Below are 18,305 nucleotides of genomic sequence, written 5' to 3'. Positions count from 1 at the left end.
ATTAATGGTATCACTCATCTTCAACCCCTGTCCATTCTAAATAGCCATTGGTCCCTGACTAGATCCTCTGGTCTACTTAATCCACAGCTAAGTAGCAAATCACTGTACACAGTGAAGCACCGTTGAAGCCGTCGGAGCCGTTCGTCACTCCCAGTTGATCGATGAATCCCGATCGAGTACATTTATTGGGCTGAAACGATTAGATCAGTCGTCGAGGATCGTTATAGTTCACGTGACGGCGGCGTGACAGGCGAAACTTTGACGAATGGCGAGCCGGGGGAGTTGCCGAATCAAAACTCGATCGGGAGGTCCATCGAGGACAGCTAATTGTTACAATCCACCTATTAAACATACTGTTCGATCTGGGGAGCTCTCCATCATCATCGGAAAGCGCCACTCTCAGCAGCACACGAGGAAAAGACTCAATGATATTTTCTGCTGATCTAGTTGTTCTATTTTCTTCGAGCATTTTTTCTTGATTTTACTGGCTGAAAATATTGAATGTGAAAATTTGAAAAATTGCAACTTTGCAGGTAAATGGTACCACTAATTTTTTAATATTCAATTTTATACGATGCCTCTTACTATAAAATAAATTTGGAGGATGTTATTCGTTGAAATATTTTTATATGCAAGATTTTGGACCTGAAAAGATCCGAAAAAAATTCTGTAACGTGTAGCTCGATAGCTACAAGGCAGAGGATTTGTTTCAGAATTTAAGCAAAAACGAAGAAAAAACGCTAATCTGAATTTACCCCGTGACCACCCTCTTGGTCAAGAAAAAGTTTCTACCTCCCAAGTCTGTTTAATTATGTAGATCAACAGAAACAACGTATTATCTAACATAATATCCAGAGGAAAGCTATCCCAACAATTTTGCGAGTTTCTCGCGCATTCAAACAATTATTTATACTTTTTCTTGATTAAAAATATTCTCCCGTGTGGGGAACCACTTAACACACCAGCTTACGCTATTTTATAAAATATTTTATAAAATAAATTTGTTGAATAATATCTCCTGGATACAATCTCAATAATCTCCGACTGGAAACCATGAAAATGATCATTTATTTTCGTGGAACGACGATTCCAAACAAAAGCTGGGTGCATGTGTCGAAAAGGATCTATGGTAACCGTGAAGCTCGCGCAAATATACGGAAAAAGCTTTGGCGGATGAAGGGAAGTTCGTTTTGAAGGCTCGGATAAAGTCCGAGCCCGAGATTCAAACGATCCGTGTGTAATTTGCAAGAACCCAGGGCGTTTTCGAGAAAAAAGGCGCCGCGATTCCCGGTCTCAGCGATTCCGAGAGAGGAAAGTCCAATAATTACAATTCCTACCATCGTTTCCACATCCCTTCGCCAACCAACGGGCGGCGATTAACTTGCGGGATGGTTCGACGAAGTTCAAATAATAATTAGCTGTGCGAGCCCGTGATTTTCCTTATCCTACCAGGGCCGCAAAACAAGGATTTCTTTCCCGGTGGTTTCCTGACCGAGTGAATCATCAGAAACCGGTTGATTGGAAACGCACACGAGCCAGCCGCATCAGTGGGATTATGCAAATATTGGCGAAGGAGAAAGATGAGGTAATTCGATATAGCGGAAGAATGTTCCGCCGATAATCACGGGAACGGTGTAACGCTCGGTTGTTGATTTAAAACATTCCCCCAGTGCTTTCTCCCTCGAGTTATCATATGGGCGAAAGTCTTTTTTGCATTTTCCAAAAGGTCTGTTGCGGATAGATACATAGGCATAAGATTGATTATTACTTGGCTGCGGATTCTATGTATTTATGACGAAAATGTACACGTACAATTTAAAGTAGTAGACGAATTAAGAAGATTTAAGGACATCAGTGTATTTATTTCAGCTTGATAGGATAATTAAAAGAAGAATACAATTTTTATTTGGCTCCTGTGTCCTGCAAGCAATGCAAACATTTTTTATTTTGCATAAAGATCCGCAGTCTAATTATTACGCATAAGAATTTGGCGGACTAGATACAGTTCTCTGCGTATTAGATGTAGTTTATAAGCCTATTGTAAAGCTACAGGCGAAAATGCAACGTCTAGACTGCGGATCTTTATGCAAAACAAAAAATGTTTGCATTGATTGCAGGACACAGGAGCCAAATGAAAATTGTATTCTTGTTTTAATTATTCTATTAAGCTGAAACGAACACACATTGATGTACTTAAATATTTCTTACATGTCCACTGCTTTGTATTGTATGTACCCATTTTTGTCATAAATGCATAAAATCATGAATTATATGATACAAGATTGATTTTATCAATTATTATTAACAGCTGAACCACACTGGACGTGACACATGTAATAAATATTCTTTCCTCTTTCGTAAAAGTATTTATAAGGATAAAGATAATCATTGTAGTCGTGAAGGAAGGGTTAGGTAATTTTTGTAACAGATTTTGTCGCATCTCTCTGTGGGAGGTTCTGCTATTATTCTAATAATACTAGATATTTCATGTTTAAAAAGAAAAGTGCCCGAGTTTCGTATCAATTGTTCTACAAATGGCAGAGTAGCACATGTAATCCGACAACACGAGGGTCGGAGGAGGGTCAATAAAACAGTCCGTTTGATCAAATTTCGTTGTCCATCAACAACCTAAAATCCCAGAAATCGTGTCGCAAGCAATTTAGCTCGGATATTGCGTATCCCCGAAAATTCCACAGGAGGGGTAATCCCAGAAATTCGGATCCTGTTACGATCGAATGCCGGTCTGCCGTTATTGCGCTGGAGAAACTGAATGACCAGCGGGGTGCGGCGGCGTCGGTACCTTTCCGAGGGAGAATTACGGTTCAATCAGGACACAATGACGCTTAATTCCTCTTTCACCCCCGGGCGACCGAGATGATCCGGCGCAGGGACAACAATCGCGCGTCCTTGATGCCGCCACTCCAAACCTAGAGACAAGGTTGGCAACCAGACCTAGCCAGACCGCAACGTATTCCCTCGCGAACCACAGCCAGCAAGGCGGACCGGCAGCCAATTAATTAACATGATTATAGCCGAGGTGAGGAAGCCTGATCGGATAGGCCAGAAGCGTTTGCGTACCCGGTGAACCCGGAATCCCGAGCCTGAGACACCCTAAACCTTCGGCCATGCTATTCTCGGCTACCTTCCGTTCCAGTTTACGTTACCGAGTGTCCCGAGTCTCATCCCCGATTGCTTCCACCTGCATGCTTCGCTTAAAAACACCTGTTAACATCTCGTAACACGATTAATCATGGCAGATACTCAGCCATATTACTACGGCGAATTAATTGTTCCATAGATTCTCGCCGAGTAACCAAGTTTCTTTCTAATAATTCATTGATTCAGTGTGAAATCGTACATTTCCTTCAAAAGTCTCAATAATTCAAGCGCCCACTGCACGCTAGAAAAATTGGCAACGTTACGGACTTCGAAGTTAAGCGTGTGGTGAAACTTTACCTGAGGAAACCAGAAATTTTTAACTTTGGTTACACAATCCTGTAGATTTTGACGAGAAAATGACGAAAATTCAAGTTTCAATATTAGGAACTCAGTGGTCCAATAGTTACACGTGTTTAGAGTCCAGCGATCTAGAATATGTACATTGATTATATCTGTATTGCGTCGTCAGTGTTATTAATTCTATTGGAATTATTAAAGAAAGAACAGACTGCGGATCTTCATGCATATAAAAAATGCAAAAAGCGTATGCAATTATGCACAAAAAATATGCACGAAAAATATTATCCGAAATGATACAAAGAGATATTTATCAGTTATGTTTTAATTAACAATTTATTTATACGAAAACACTATAATTTGCGTTACAATAAGTTGACAGTAATTTTTCCATGAATCTAACACTTATTGTTAGTTGTTGGCGTTTGTCAGTTAATATTGACTTATACAGGGTGAGGCACCTCAAATAGGTCACCTGAATAACTCGGCTGCTATTGGTGTTAGGAAAAAATAAAAAAGGGTGCTTATATTTTAAAAAATGCAGATGACCTTGATCTCTAAAAAAATCACATAAAAAGAAAAATATTTTTGATATCATGTGAGCCCCACTGGGCCAATTAACTTTGTCCTTCAGACATTTGACGTATCTTTCAAAACAACAAAGATATTTGAGGTGACACCGTTAGATTTCGACTCACCCTGTATATGTACACATGCTCATGGTAGAAAACATATGCAATACGCAAAATAATATTTGCGTATCGAAACATGTATTTACATAAACATCCGCAGTCTACTAATAAGACAAGAACAATTTTTCAAAGGGTCCCATGGAAATTATCGACACAGATTTCTCCGACACGGTTTTCACCGACAACGTTTCATTAATTTTTTATTTATTAATTAATTAATTCAAGAACACTCTGTTTCATATTTCCTTTTTCCACTGATTTTCATTCAATCCACATTAATTAATTAATAAAAAATTAATGAAATGTCGGTGAAAACTAGTGAAAACTAGTGATGTAATTGGAAGTAATTGAAGTTTCCCGAATGTCATATTCGACATTGGGCAGTGCAAAGGGTCAGCGACCGAAGTTTCCAGTGAACACACACACACAAGGAAATTATTTTGTCGAAATTCCAGCCAACTATTCAAAATCGAACCGTTCGAGTGGCGAGTTTCCGGAAGCCCGCAGGTTCCCACAGCCACCATGGACCGGCTAATAAAGATTCCGGCTTGTCGCGACTATATTTGCGCTGTTCTGTCACCGAACTGACTACCAACAAGCCCGAACTGCCTCTTCGGAAAGTCCATTCCCCGCAGACCGCGTAAAAGCGTTCTCCGGGACACGGGTTTCGACATCACCGATCATCGTTCCGGTCTCATCGAGATCCAGAGCCTGCGAGATATCGTTCCGGACGAGACCCGAGCGACCGAGGCGGCATGGCATTCGGCGGACGTTTCTCCCGTCGAAAACAGTCGATAAATTCCAGAAAATCCCTGATCCCTCGATATTTCCTTGAAAATCTCAGCCGTGATCCTCGGGAGCTACCGGAGCTACGGAGCTACGGAGTTTCGGAGCGGAAAGCCGGTGTTCATGGGGGGTTGCTCGATCCTGCGATGGGGATACGAGGGGGATGAAACAACCCTCCGAACCTGTTCATTGGTCGGTGAAACGCGACGGGCACACCGGTCTGTGGTCATTAGCACGGACGGCTGGGCCGAAATCTATGGTCGTTTGGCGACCGGCCCGAGAATGGCCCGCTCTCATATTCACACCTTACGCATACTTGCGTTAATTGTCCTGTTTGACAGTACACCTGACCAGGGTTTCATCGGCGGAGACTACGGGCCAGTCTAAACAATTGGGAATAAACGATTCCTTCCGATCACTTATGGTGTTTGTGGTTGTGAACTGCATGGAGGTGACACTCGATTACGCGTATATTTGGATTTGGATGTTCGCAATATCTTTATGCGAATGAATACGTTTTAAAATGTTCTCTTTCTTTTAATCACTGCACAGGTTTTGCACTCCAAATTCGCAGGAATTTGAAACAGCAGAAAAATTAAAAGAATTTGATGAGTGTCAATATACAGTAAAGGTTCTTCTACGTTTTTCTTATATCGCACAGCTCCCGTTTTCTTAGATCGAATGGGGATATAACTGTCAATACAAGCTGTCTTTCCGACTGCTCTTGTTGATATTTATGTTCAGCATAGTCTGGCAAATCGTCATGGATAGACTCACGCTTGAACAACGCCACCAAATTATCCAAATTTAATATGAAAATCAGTCGTCGATTCGCGCAACTTATAGACAACTTAGTTAACCGTTAAGCTTAGTTAACGGGTTATGGAGTGAGACCAATCCACAAGAGACCCTACAGACTCCGTTACATCCGGTTTACACGCTGGTGGCATCGTTGGACCTCATTTCTCCAAAAATGAGGCCGAAGTTACAGTCAATGGAGATCGTTACCGCACCATGATCAATGATTTTTTGTTTGAAAATATTTTTCAACAGGATGGCGCTACGTGCCATCGACTTATTGGAATCAAAATTGGGCGATAAGTTGATTTCGAGAAATGGACCTGTCAATTGGCCTCCAAGGTCGAGCGATTTTACACCTCTCGATTATTTCCTGTGGGACCACGTGAAGTCACTGGTTTATGCTGATAAACCAGCAACAATTGACGCCATAGAGGCCAACATTATTCGTGACATACGGTCAGCAGTGCTCGAAAAAGTGGCCCAAAATTGGAAGTCCAGAATTCGCTTCGTTAAGAACAGCCGCGGTGGCCATATGCCCGAAATCATTTTCAAATGATAATGCCGTGTATTCATCTTTCGAATGAATGAAACAATTTGATTAACCCTTTGCACTCGGAGCTATTTTAACTGCAAAATTAAACTTTCTTTCCGATCTAGAATATTTCCATTCCTTGTGATTTTTAACATTTTGTAGGTATGAAATTGGTATAGTACCTCATACAAGAACTAAATGTTTAATAATTGATTAGATACCGATATATTTAATAGTGTAAACAATATTTTGAATAATGGTGCAGGGTTGGTTTGCAAGGTGGTGCAAAGGGTTAAAATTACATTTTTTCTGTTACTTTTTACAATTTCAAGTTCTATCGGGCTTAAAAAAACACCCTCTATATCGTTAACCTCAAGCTGACACAATGTTCATTCAGATTACCAAGTATCATATTAGAATCTTCGTAAAATTCGTGAAATTATGGGTTATGAATTTTCACGGAATGCGAGGGTAATGTTCTCAAAGGAAGCACGAACTTGTGCTCCATAATGGCACAGGAAAAAAGCATCAATGAAACGTTTTGAAGCTTCGCGGGTTTAATCAGCCATCCATGGGCCCGTTTCATTAAAAGCGCGCCGTTTAATCTACTCGGTACACCTGCTCTCCGCAGCCGAAACAGGTGATCAAGACTCCTAATTTCGCTATTATCGCTCGATCGTCCGTTACGGGTTCGAGGTCGATAGAGCGTGCTTAAAACCGACGCGACACCTCGAGACGAGCCTTTGACGTAGCGGCGATGAATCGATCCATAATAATGCTCCAATTACAATCGCCGACTCGAACATAAACAAGCAAATTGAGTAGAAATCTCATCTTCCCAAACCCTAGCTCGTTTTCAATTAGCGTAGACGCTAAACTGATTTGTAAAAAACCTTCCTATCTCTATAACAACACAGGAAACTGACCACAAGGAAGTTTCTATAGTGCGTGCATTTGTATCACGAACACTGTATCAAATAAAAATTTAATAAAAATGTATTTCTTCTTATTTCCAAGGAGAGGCCACAGTGATAGGTTTGTCGATTTTAATGAAACTTTTTCTGGTGAATTTAAAGCGAAGATCAGCAGGCCAATGTCCCATCGTTTTTGACAATACCCATTATTTATAAATTTTAATTATATGGTCTCCGAAAAGCTTTAATTACGAAATCATGCTTGAGAGAGTGCAGCATAAGTTTCTCAGGTTTTGTTCATATAAGATAAATGTTAATCTTTGATCATGATTACTAGACTGCGGATTTGATGCATTTATGACAAAAATGGGCACGTACAATTTAAAACAATGGAGTCATTACAAAGATTTAAGGCTATATTGCTAAACTATATCGTCGTAATCTTCGTGGGCGCTCCACGCTTTTATTTTTATAGTCACTAATGTCATGATTTTGTTTAAATTTATCTTAAATTTTTGGGAGAACCAGGAAAAATTATTCTCTCCATTTCAGCGCATTTTAATATAAGCGTGGTTTTTAAAAATGATTTTTTGTATATATTTTTAAAAAATTTTAATTTAACCAATCTTTAGCCAAATCTTTAAAATTTAACCATTGAATTTTATTTTCGAATCGGGCACGAACTTATGCAATCGTCTAATATAATAATAAAGTAACGATAATTAACATTCAATATTTTATGATATCCAGAAAATCTATATTCTGCCGAGGAAAGGATATTTTCCATAAAGATCCGCGACATCTAGCAATAAACAAGTAAATTTGGTAAAAATCACTGACCGCGAAGAGTCGATAGCGAAGAGAATGGGATTCCGCCGGGGTATTTCCGTGTGCTCAAAATTTCGTCTACAAAGTGCAGCGAGTTCCGCAGTGTGTTCATCCTCACGTAAATCCATAAATCAACTTTCACAGTATCATGACCCGCTTTCTGTATCCCGGTGTATCCGGTGTCCCCGGATTAAAACGGATCCGGTGCTCGAGGATTCGAAGCCGGGAGCCGTCGCGTCGACGTCGTCGTTTCCAAATAAAATCGAGTACACAGTGTTCGCGACCGAACTGGGCCAAGGAGAAGGACGTCGAACCGGAAGTCGAGTAAATTAATAAGTTTTGGGGCGTTGCCAGCCAGCTAGCGGGGAATCACGCGTCGCCAGATGGAAAAGCTTTTCTTCGGTAGGGACCGGGGAGAAACTTAAGCGACGATTTCGCTTCTGTCAGTGGGGGTTGGTGGGCGGGGGGAAGGACGGGGCCAGAAACGACCAGCAATTTGGAACATCCAGCAGCCACGGGCCGTCGCGATAACCGTTCCGACGGTGAAATTTCGCGAAAAACGGGCCGCGATACGACACGTACCGAAACGCATTTATTTCCTGTATCTTGTCGGCGCAAAACGTTTTCGGATACCCGGTGAAAACGTACGGTCTGCGAACGACGACGCGCGAATCACTCGCTCGGTCCTGAACGTTCATTCCACCGGCAGAGACTCGCTTTGATGGTTTTCGGCGCCGATTATTGCGTCCTCGTTCTTAGTCCCCCGGATTCAATGTTCCGGATTTTTCTCGGAATTTTCTGTCTCTGTTTGCTCGCCGAAACATTGCCCGGATTTTTTTACTTCGATTGCACTGTCGGTTTACTCCGATTTCGCTGCGTTAAAACTCGCCTCCTGATCGATATTTAATATACGCCGGAATTGATCAAATGTCCTTTGAAACGAGAGAACTTTTTTCGAATCGGACCGAACCACCACAGCTTTCGGCTGGTCCTGTGATCAACACTACGGAAATAGCTTCTATATTTCTAGTGTTTTAAAAAATTGCAGTTACTTATATTCGCATGGACCTCGAAAACACAAATAAATATAACAAAATCAATAGATCGGCGAATACAATACTTGATAGAATTTTACGATCAACTTCATTGAAGGGTGTATAAAAATCCCCGTCACTGTACAAAAGCGGATGCGACGAAACAATTGTATTATTTTCGGACGAGTACATATCACAATCAACGTTCAAACTCGATATCGCATGTTTTTTTGTTTTATTAACAGACGTAAATACTTTATGTTTGAACGGCATAGTTATTAGCTCCAATATTTTCAAACGCGTTCCCCTCGAAATACAATTTTCGAAACTGTCACTCGGGATCAGATTGAAACTGCACGGATAATATTTTTTTAAACGTCACAGGATTATTCAATAAACGTTCCTTTATAACTAGTATCGGTCTCATAGTTAGCTTAATTTTTTTATTATTTTTTTCAATAATCAGATTAGTAGAGAAGCATGGAAACATTTCGTAGTTTCGTTTCGACAGCACTCACTTCATTAGTGTTAACCGTAATTTATAATGGAATATTTGAAAATATCAGGAAGCAAATCAATTTTGATTCAACTATTTTATCAGAGATTATCAAAATCCAAAATACGCAGCTGCTGCATTAGAAACAATAGAAATATTAACGTGATACATAATTATTGCAAAACTTGAGCATTGGCTTAACAAACAACAATTCTATTAAACATTCTAATCGTATCCGTCAATCTGGAAACATCACAAAATAGCTTTCTATATGCAGAAAAAGTGATTGCATCAAAGCAATTCGATCATTCAAATCAAAGGGCACATTGACGTTTAGCATACTTTGATTAGGGGGAGATCGATCCGAATGTTTTTCTGATTATCGAAAATCCATCGTGTTTGTTTCGACCTCCTGAAATGGCAATACAATCTGGAGAAAGAAAGAAAGAGAGAGAGATCGATCCGACTGAAGAATCGATGGCAGTAGAAGTCTGCTAGTGTACAGGGTGTATAAAAAGTAATGGTCATCCGTCGTAGGGATGAATCTACTCCTCTGGATCGGTGGACATTTGTAAAAGAAACTTGCTGCAAAATTGTTTACAACAAAGAACATTGTTCTCCAAGATGTTTTTTACATCTACACCTTCCACTCATCCACAGAAGAGAAATAGTTTGAGTCGTCTGGCTTGTTGTTGAGTTGCACAACTGAATTTTCGCAAATTTTCGACCGTCTGACTTGTCGTTGAGTTGTACTACTGAATTTCATCATCTCCTTTACTATCATGTTCTTCTAATACAAAACTCAATTTTGAAAGTCTTCGACAATTTTCGGTCGGCTGACTTGTGGTTGAGTTATACTACTGAATTTCGAGCGACTTCGACATCATGTTCTCCTAATAAGAAACTTAATCTTCGCAGTTTTCGAATAATTTCTTCGAAAAGTGACTTTTGTATTAGGAGAATATGATGTCGAAGGAGGTGGCACGAAATTCAGTAGTACAACTCAACCACAAGTCAGCCGATCGAAAATTGTCGAAAACTCGACGATAATTCAGGCGGCACAAAAGCGTTCAAGGTAAGAAAAGGGAAGGTGTGTATAGGAAAATAACTTTGTTGCTACAAAATAGTGGTTGTACAGAAGTTTATTGCACACTTGTATAAGTACAGTACAATAAAAAACAAAAATGACATGTTTAAAATGAAAAATAACAAACTTAAAACGTATTAGAATTTAATACACAAACTATTAGGTTGTCCCGAAAGTTTCTTCCGGAATGTGTTCCTTTAATGTCGCTAAATAAATACAAACAATACGATAATCTTTATGTTAATATTTTAGTACTTCTTGATATGAATTTGCATTATGTGCATGCATCGAAAACCAACTTTTGGGACAACCTAATATTTATTTAGCAATATTAAAGGATCACATTCCGGAAGAAACTTTTGGGACAACCTAATACAATGTTCAATACATTTTTTATTGTACTATTAACAACGCTTCAACGTATTGATTGTCGATTTGTACAATAAATAATTGTATCTGTGGCGCACGATCCTCTTCTCGTCGTCTTATATTGCAAAATACGTAGGCGTACGGGAAGAAGTTAGTCCGACTACGATCAAAATATTACTATGGTTGTTACCTCGGTTTTTTGTGTATGATTAAGGGTGGGGAAATGGTTTATTAATTGGTGGTGTGTCGGAGGACTTCAGGTTGTGTGTGTGAGAAGTGGGGAAACTGTCACAGAATTTCCTTTTGGCATGCCGTGATTTATAAGGGTAGTCCGTTCGTCGCTTCGATGGGTTCGTGTCACGTGTTGTCCATCTGTCGGGGTTGAAGATTCGCATGCGTTTTTTGCTTGCTACAACGTTCTTTACAGGTGTATCGCCTTATCGGCTGGAGGAATAGGAGGTAACATTTTATAATACAGGATTAATATTCTTATAACAGTGGATATAAGGTATTCTTTCATATTTTGCAACTTCAATTTATGATTCGAATGGACAGGGAGACGATGTCGTCGTACGGGCCTTGCGACGAGTGTCCCTTTAAATTTCGTTTGTCTCGAAGCACGCACACGATTATGTTCTGTCTCATCGACACGGTCAGGTGGACTGTAGTATAGTAGACTTTTGTCTATACGTATAACTCCACACAATCAAATTTTGCAAAAACTTTAACAGTTTATATCTCAATATCTATTTGCTTGAGACATGTGGCTTCCCCAAACTGTTTCTCTTCTGGATGAGTGGAATGTGTTGATGTAAAAAACAACATTACCAACAATTTACCAACAACCTTTCTTATAAACAATTTTGCGGCAAGTTTCTCTTACAAACGTCCACCGATCCAGATGTGTAAATTCACCCGAAGAACGGACGACCATTACTTTTTATACAGCCTGTACGGTTGCGTTTCGATCGGAAAATCGTCGTAGAAAACTCGAGACGAGCGGGTCCAAGAATGGACGGGTCCGCGAGTCGCCTTCCGGGCTCCATAAACAAATAAATAGCGGCTTAACGCGAGCCCGTAAATCGAGGGAATCGACGCGTCGCCTCGCGGCGCCTCTCCTCGAATTTACGACGGCTGACAAATTCGCCTGGAAGAAAAGAGAGACTGCAACCCGAAAGGGGTTGGAGCCCGGCGCACACGGGGTAGGTACGCGTGCAATGTGCTCGATCCAGTTTTCCGGTGCACTTTTTCACGAGTTCTGTTCCCTCGGCGTCATGCCGATTTTTATCGTCGTCACTCGATAAAAACACGATCCCGCGTTACGGTAAACAATTTTCTCACGGTTCTTGCCGTTGCCGCTTCCGTGGTCCCGCGCTTGACACGGATAATCGTATCAGAGATGATTAATCCCCCTTTTTTCACGTCATCGGATACCTCGGAGCCCGGTGTCTTGTGTATTCTGCATTATTTAGATGGAGATCGCGTCGATCGTTGCAACACAAGAGTTTTTTCGAAGCTTTTTACCCACTCAATTTAGTTGATCTCGGATTTCTTTTATGGGACAGCTTACGTGATTTTAGAGATTTAATTTACAATTTTAGTGCTCTGCAGGTCCTCATAAAAATCTGATCGGAAACTGCCAGGCAGTGTGACGAGTAGTGGACAAAAGTAACAAAGTGAAGAAACGTAGATTTTAATAATACAGTAAATCCTCTATAATCGCAAAAGCCTCGGGAAGGTTCGTTTGCATTTCTCGTAGAAGGACACTATTTTTTTTTAGATTTAAAGGCCGAGCCGGACGTGGAGAAGGACAGCGCGAGTGAAGAGAGACCGCGTACGGCCGCTTCGACTGCGATTTTTCGCGTCTCTTTCTTTCCCATACGCTGTCCTTCCTTGCGCCCGAAGCGTTCATCGTCAATTAAACCACTAAATACAGTTCAAATTATATAGTGTTTGGTCTTATTTGCATCAGAAAAATGCCACAAATATATTGGTGAAAGTTGCATAAAAAAATAAGTGATAATAAAAAAGATTTTATATTGGTATTACACTGTGAGGACGCGCGGGCCTTTAAACTGTGCCGACGGCTGCGACTCTCCGCATCGCATTCGTTTTTTTTGTTGCATTTATCGTGTGCGGCGTTGTTGCGTTTATAAAGGATTTACTATATTATGTTTTATGCATTTTTGAAAGTTTTGTGGATTTCTTTGGTCACGGGAAACCTTGAAATTAGGGGTCTCGTGTGTTTTGCATTATTTAGATGGAGATCGTCGATCGCCGCATCACAAGAGGTATTTTAAAGCTTTGTACCCAGTCAACTTAGTTGACCTCGGATTTTTTTATCGAACAGGTCACGTGTTTTTAAAGACTTTCTATTTTATTGGGTTTCATGCACTTTTAAAGGTTTTGCGGATTTCTATGGTCACGGGAAAACTTGTAGCCAGAAGTTCATTGATCGGTGTGACAACCGAGTTGTTTCTGAATTGTTTTGTCATTTTAGTAGAATGTTAGTACACAGATTCCTTGAAAAATAATGTAGTACGTGTTGTTTTAAAAGGTTTCAATTTTACGTACTTTCTCAAATTCTATTTTGATCTGTTCTTCAAGGTTTCTGTGACCTTCTCCATTGAAATCGCTGGCTTGTTCGCTCAGAACTGACTGACCAATAGTATCAGCTGTCAACCGACCGAATCCATCAATTAGAATCGCCAGGTGTCTCTCATGAAACATATTTCTCAGTCCATCGAACGAATAAGGTCACGGAATACGAAATTCCTATCTTCAAGGTGCATACTATCCCTGTCCCTGTTACAATTTATTGTGATACTTGTACAGTGACACCCACTGTAATTAAGTTACTACATTATTCAATGCCAACAGTTTTCAAACGCGAGAAATATCGATCTGAAAATTTTCATCAAGCCGGTGTAGCAAAGTATCCACCCGGTTTAATTAGAGCACGGTAGAGTTACATCGTTGTCCGACTAGTTATCCTAACAATGTTAAAAGAAAAAGCAATAATACTTACAGCGAAACGGAGAAACGGAGTGGCGCAACAACAGAAAAGTCACATTAAAAATTGACAAAGGCAAAGTGGAAGGTAGCATTACAGACATTAGCGGGCAAGAAACGACCCGCATTAAAAACCATTGCTTCATAAAAACGGGAAATTTACGTACACCATTACGTTGCTAAACCTAAACATGCTTCTAGAGTTGTTCGCCTCGGGCGTGCAGCTTTCAAGATTCATTTTCACTCGAAACAAACTGACTTTACAAAGCACAGGCTACATTTCTTAACGTGTATCGTTAGGTTCGTGGAATCATGTAAGTAGGTATGGGTATTAAATGGGTGGAGGCAGTCGGTGACCCCCACTATCGTGCTGGCCGGCCGAATGGTGAAAGATAAATAATTAAAATCAATTGCAGAATTTGCCACCGAACAGACAAACAAACAAACAAACAAACAAGAATGCGAGCTAATAAAAACGTGGTAAAAATGTACTTCTCCTCTTAACAAGTTTAACAGTCCAAAATAATTACACTCTCTCTCTCTCTTTAATTCATCCCATGTTTCTCCTCTTTTATAATTCACCTACTCAATGTTCCGATAAATGAGCCGTTTATTTTGAAAGTGGCCTAAGTCCATTTTCGCGAAAAATCAAGCTAGCAATTTTAATATTTACATTTCTACGTTATCTTTTCATTCTGAAGCAAATGTAACTAACATATTTAACCCGGCGTTGGTAAGGTGGGAAAATGTATCGTAAGTGGTAAGGTGGGGTCTCACAGATCCACCGAAATAATATATTGTATTATAGAAATAAATACCTTCTTCATAATTATAAGATTAGGTATTGTTTAAAAGGCTTGCAATTTATCAGTGTAAAAACGCAGATCCACGAAATTAAATTTTTATTATTCAAAAATACAAGTTACAATCAATCTAAAATTTCTGGGGTCTGTCAGACCCCACCTAACTAACGCCGGGTTAGAATCACAAAGATTTTGCAAAAAGAAAATTAGCTGGTTAATAGAACGATACAAATTTTTATTTTGAAAGTGGCTTTATTTTGAAAGGACTTATCCTTTTGTAATAATGTTATTTTACATGAAGTGAAACAAGAGGATTTCATATCAACAAGATTTTTGGAGGATGCAATTTTTAAAAGGGTAAAGAATTCTAACGGAGGAACAATAAATTGGTTAAAAATATGCTGGATGCGTTTTTTTGAGAAATGAACCATATAAAATTTTCTATAAAACATCAATGGACGAGAATGCAGAGTCTAAAATACTGAATTTATTACCACGTCGAGGTAGACAAAGAAAATTCGAAAATATTGTATTGACACCACTTTATAAAAATATAAGACAAATTACAACAGCGTAGTACAAAGATATGATGGACTTACTACGATATACAATACCATTGGAGCACCATGACTTCTTCAAATCCCTCCCGCATACACAAAATGTAAATTAGGAGTAAATTGTTATATAATTTATATAGTTTGAAGATTCCCTGGATTGCATAAATGGTGTTTTTCAAGTTTTGTAATGAAATACAGAACAAATTGGATTTTTTTTCAATTTATATGTTCCATTATATTGAATGGACTTCAAATTTTATGAAAAATCTAGTTCTCAATTTTGAAAGTGGATTAAATCCATTGTTGGTAAGAAGACACATATTATTCACTTAATAATTGCAATTATTTTAATAGGAGTTGTAAATTTAACTCTCTTAGATGCACTTAAGGAGTGTGATACATTGGTTGATACATTAGGATACGTTAATTTCATTGAAACGCAAACTCTCTCAATTTAAACTTAAATAGACTTGGGCCATTTTCGAAATGAACGGCTCAAATGTATAAAAATGCCTGCTGGAGTTGATCACTTTGAGAAATGTGCTGCTCAATTTTCCGTCAATAACAGAGCAAAAAATCATCGTACACGGATCAGACTCTGTACAAATATTAATCAAAAAGCCCGCGAGAGCTTTTGTTTCGGCAAACGTTGCGACGCGCTACTGTTTGCGTATCAGCCATTCGTTCGACAGTAACCGTCGTCGGAGAATATAAAAATCGCCTCTCGATTCGAGGCTGTGTGTTCGATCGAGAAGGGTCACAGCGTAATTATCACGGCTCCGGCTGATTTATTATAGCGTTTACAGAGGCCGGGGCCGAGAAACGTTCGACGCAGCCGGATATCGAGAACGGTCGGTCGGTTTTCGCCGACTGCGTCCGACAAATATCGGATTTGATAAGTGTTTATGACGCGCGATAACATTCGCCACGCAACGATATTAAACCGCGACCGATAAATTAATAATCCCCGCGCGTGCGAGCGCGAAAATGTAACGCACGTGATTCGCAAATAGTGCGCGCGCGCGCGTTCGCGTTCGCATTCTGTTTCTCGCGAGTCTTGTTCATTTTCAGCTCGGCGCGGCGGCCTGCCTGTTTGTTCTATCATTTTCTCTGACAGACCGTGTCTGTGTGTCTGTTTTTTTCTCTCGTTTTTATTTTCGTACCTTTTCCCCGCCCTCTTCTACTTCGATTTTTTTTTTCCGTTCGAACGAATTTAATCGAAACGCGCGGAAAACGCTCCGATATTGCTGAATATTCACTGGCCCTAGCAATATTGTTTCGTATCATGCTCGTTAAAAAAGTAATGACGCCAGCGAGCGGGCCGCGGCGTTAATGGCAGTGGAAACTGGCAAATAATACGCAGCAACTGAAAAATGTTTCGGCGAGAAATTGAATCGCCCCGGAAATGGCGACGCCGCTTTTGTAAGAGATAACACAGCGGCCGGATAATTTTTATTTCGTTCCCGTTGAACGTGATTACTGTTTCAACGGTTCGCTCAACCTGCGATTGTTGGGAGGCTGAATCGCTGGCTGGTTAATATCTTGATGAAACAACGTTTATTCCGGTGTTTACTGTGAACGGTAACGCTATCTGATTGTATCATAAATATTTTCGCTTTGGTTCTAAATATCTGCGCGAATCTCTTTAATACGAACTTTATTTAATCGTTGTTGTTCGCCGTTCTACAAATTACTTTACAAGTGGTTGATTTAACTACGTGCGATAAATGGAGAGGATTTTTTTGCATTTTTGTAGCATATAATATTTAATAGACTGTAACTGAATTTGCAGTCATTTTTACGCGTCGCACACGTCTGTACTTTTTTTATTTTTGTTTTACACCTGTAACAGATTTACCGTGGGGTTATTACATAAATTGCAGCGCCCGCTCGCGACCGTGAATCTTCGATCGGAACGATCGCGATCGTCGATGCCAGACTGTTATCCGTTTTATCCTACACAATTCCCCGTCCTATCTCCATATTTCTCGAGAATATTTTATTCCTGCAACACATTTCCATCTTGCAGGTATTACAAAAATGAAATATTCTACCAAAACCTGCCGTCACGCAGCTGCGACGCTGAATTCATCGCGAATGAAATTTAAAGACACATTCTGACGCTGCCGGTTACGTTCTATCTTGCCTCGTCTAGCTTCCCTCGATTAACTCGTCAAATTATTACTCATTATTATTGGTTTACTCAAAAACGTTTCTACTTCACGTGGAATAATGTAAAATCGAAGATCCCTTCTATTTTAGAAGATTTTTCGGCGGCAGCAATCTTTTCATTCAAAGCAGAATCAAAAATCGCAGACCACCTTTTGAGAGTTCATAGTCGAGGGTAGACTTTCGTTTAAAGAGCACGTTGAAAAGTAAATATGCAAAAAAATGCTTTAAACTATGCAGAAATGTTGAATTTGTTAAATTTCAAAGGATAAAACGCTGCTTTAGCTTCTAACTCTGTTTTATAATGGAGAAGAGGATTTGAGAAAACTGAGTTCGCGAAGGCAAAGAATTCACCCTTTAACATATGTCCAACATTAACATTGAAATTACTCTTTTAATTAAATTTCTCTTTACTAAAACATTAGTCTTGCAATAAAACGGGTCTAGTTGCTTTACATCAAAACGAACTAAAGTAATCTTTGAACATTAACGAAAGATGAAATCGTAGTTCGTTAGTACACATAAGAAAAATTAACATATGAACAAATATAAAATGCAATACCTTACAGGACATTTTTACTCAAAATTACAGCAGTTCAAAAGTCAACGACCTCCGAGGGTTCGGTGAATGGCGATGTCTCTTTCATTTTGGTGGAGTAGTGTATTTTTCCTATAAAATCTGCTGAGCACCGGTTACGGTTGTCCTTTCAGTAGACCGCGGGTCGACCTCGCGGTAAAAGTTCTCCGGTGTGGAAGGTACTTAAGATCG

At 39.7% G+C, this 18,305-nt stretch overlaps 1 protein-coding gene across 4 annotated transcripts in view; it reads left to right on the top strand.

The window, feature by feature from the left end:
- The window catches only part of Rho-6 (serine protease rhomboid 6), a 233,046-nt gene that overhangs the window by 159,128 nt on the left and 55,613 nt on the right, over window positions 1–18,305 (top strand). For 2 of the 4 annotated variants that reach the window (XM_076431087.1, XM_076431081.1), the window contains exon 1: window positions 1–18,305. This exon is cut by the window's left edge and continues 9,892 nt beyond it; it is cut by the window's right edge. The exons of the other annotated variants lie outside the window; for them this stretch is intronic. The gene's annotated coding sequence lies outside the window, so the exon portion shown is untranslated. 4 annotated transcript variants of the gene reach the window in all.

The sequence above is a fragment of the Lasioglossum baleicum genome, chromosome 1 (genome assembly GCF_051020765.1).
Source record: "Lasioglossum baleicum chromosome 1, iyLasBale1, whole genome shotgun sequence".
NCBI classification, from domain to species: Eukaryota; Metazoa; Arthropoda; class Insecta; order Hymenoptera; family Halictidae; genus Lasioglossum; species Lasioglossum baleicum.
The sequence above is the reverse complement of the archived record's forward strand: the minus strand, read 5'-3'. Positions and strand labels throughout refer to the sequence as shown.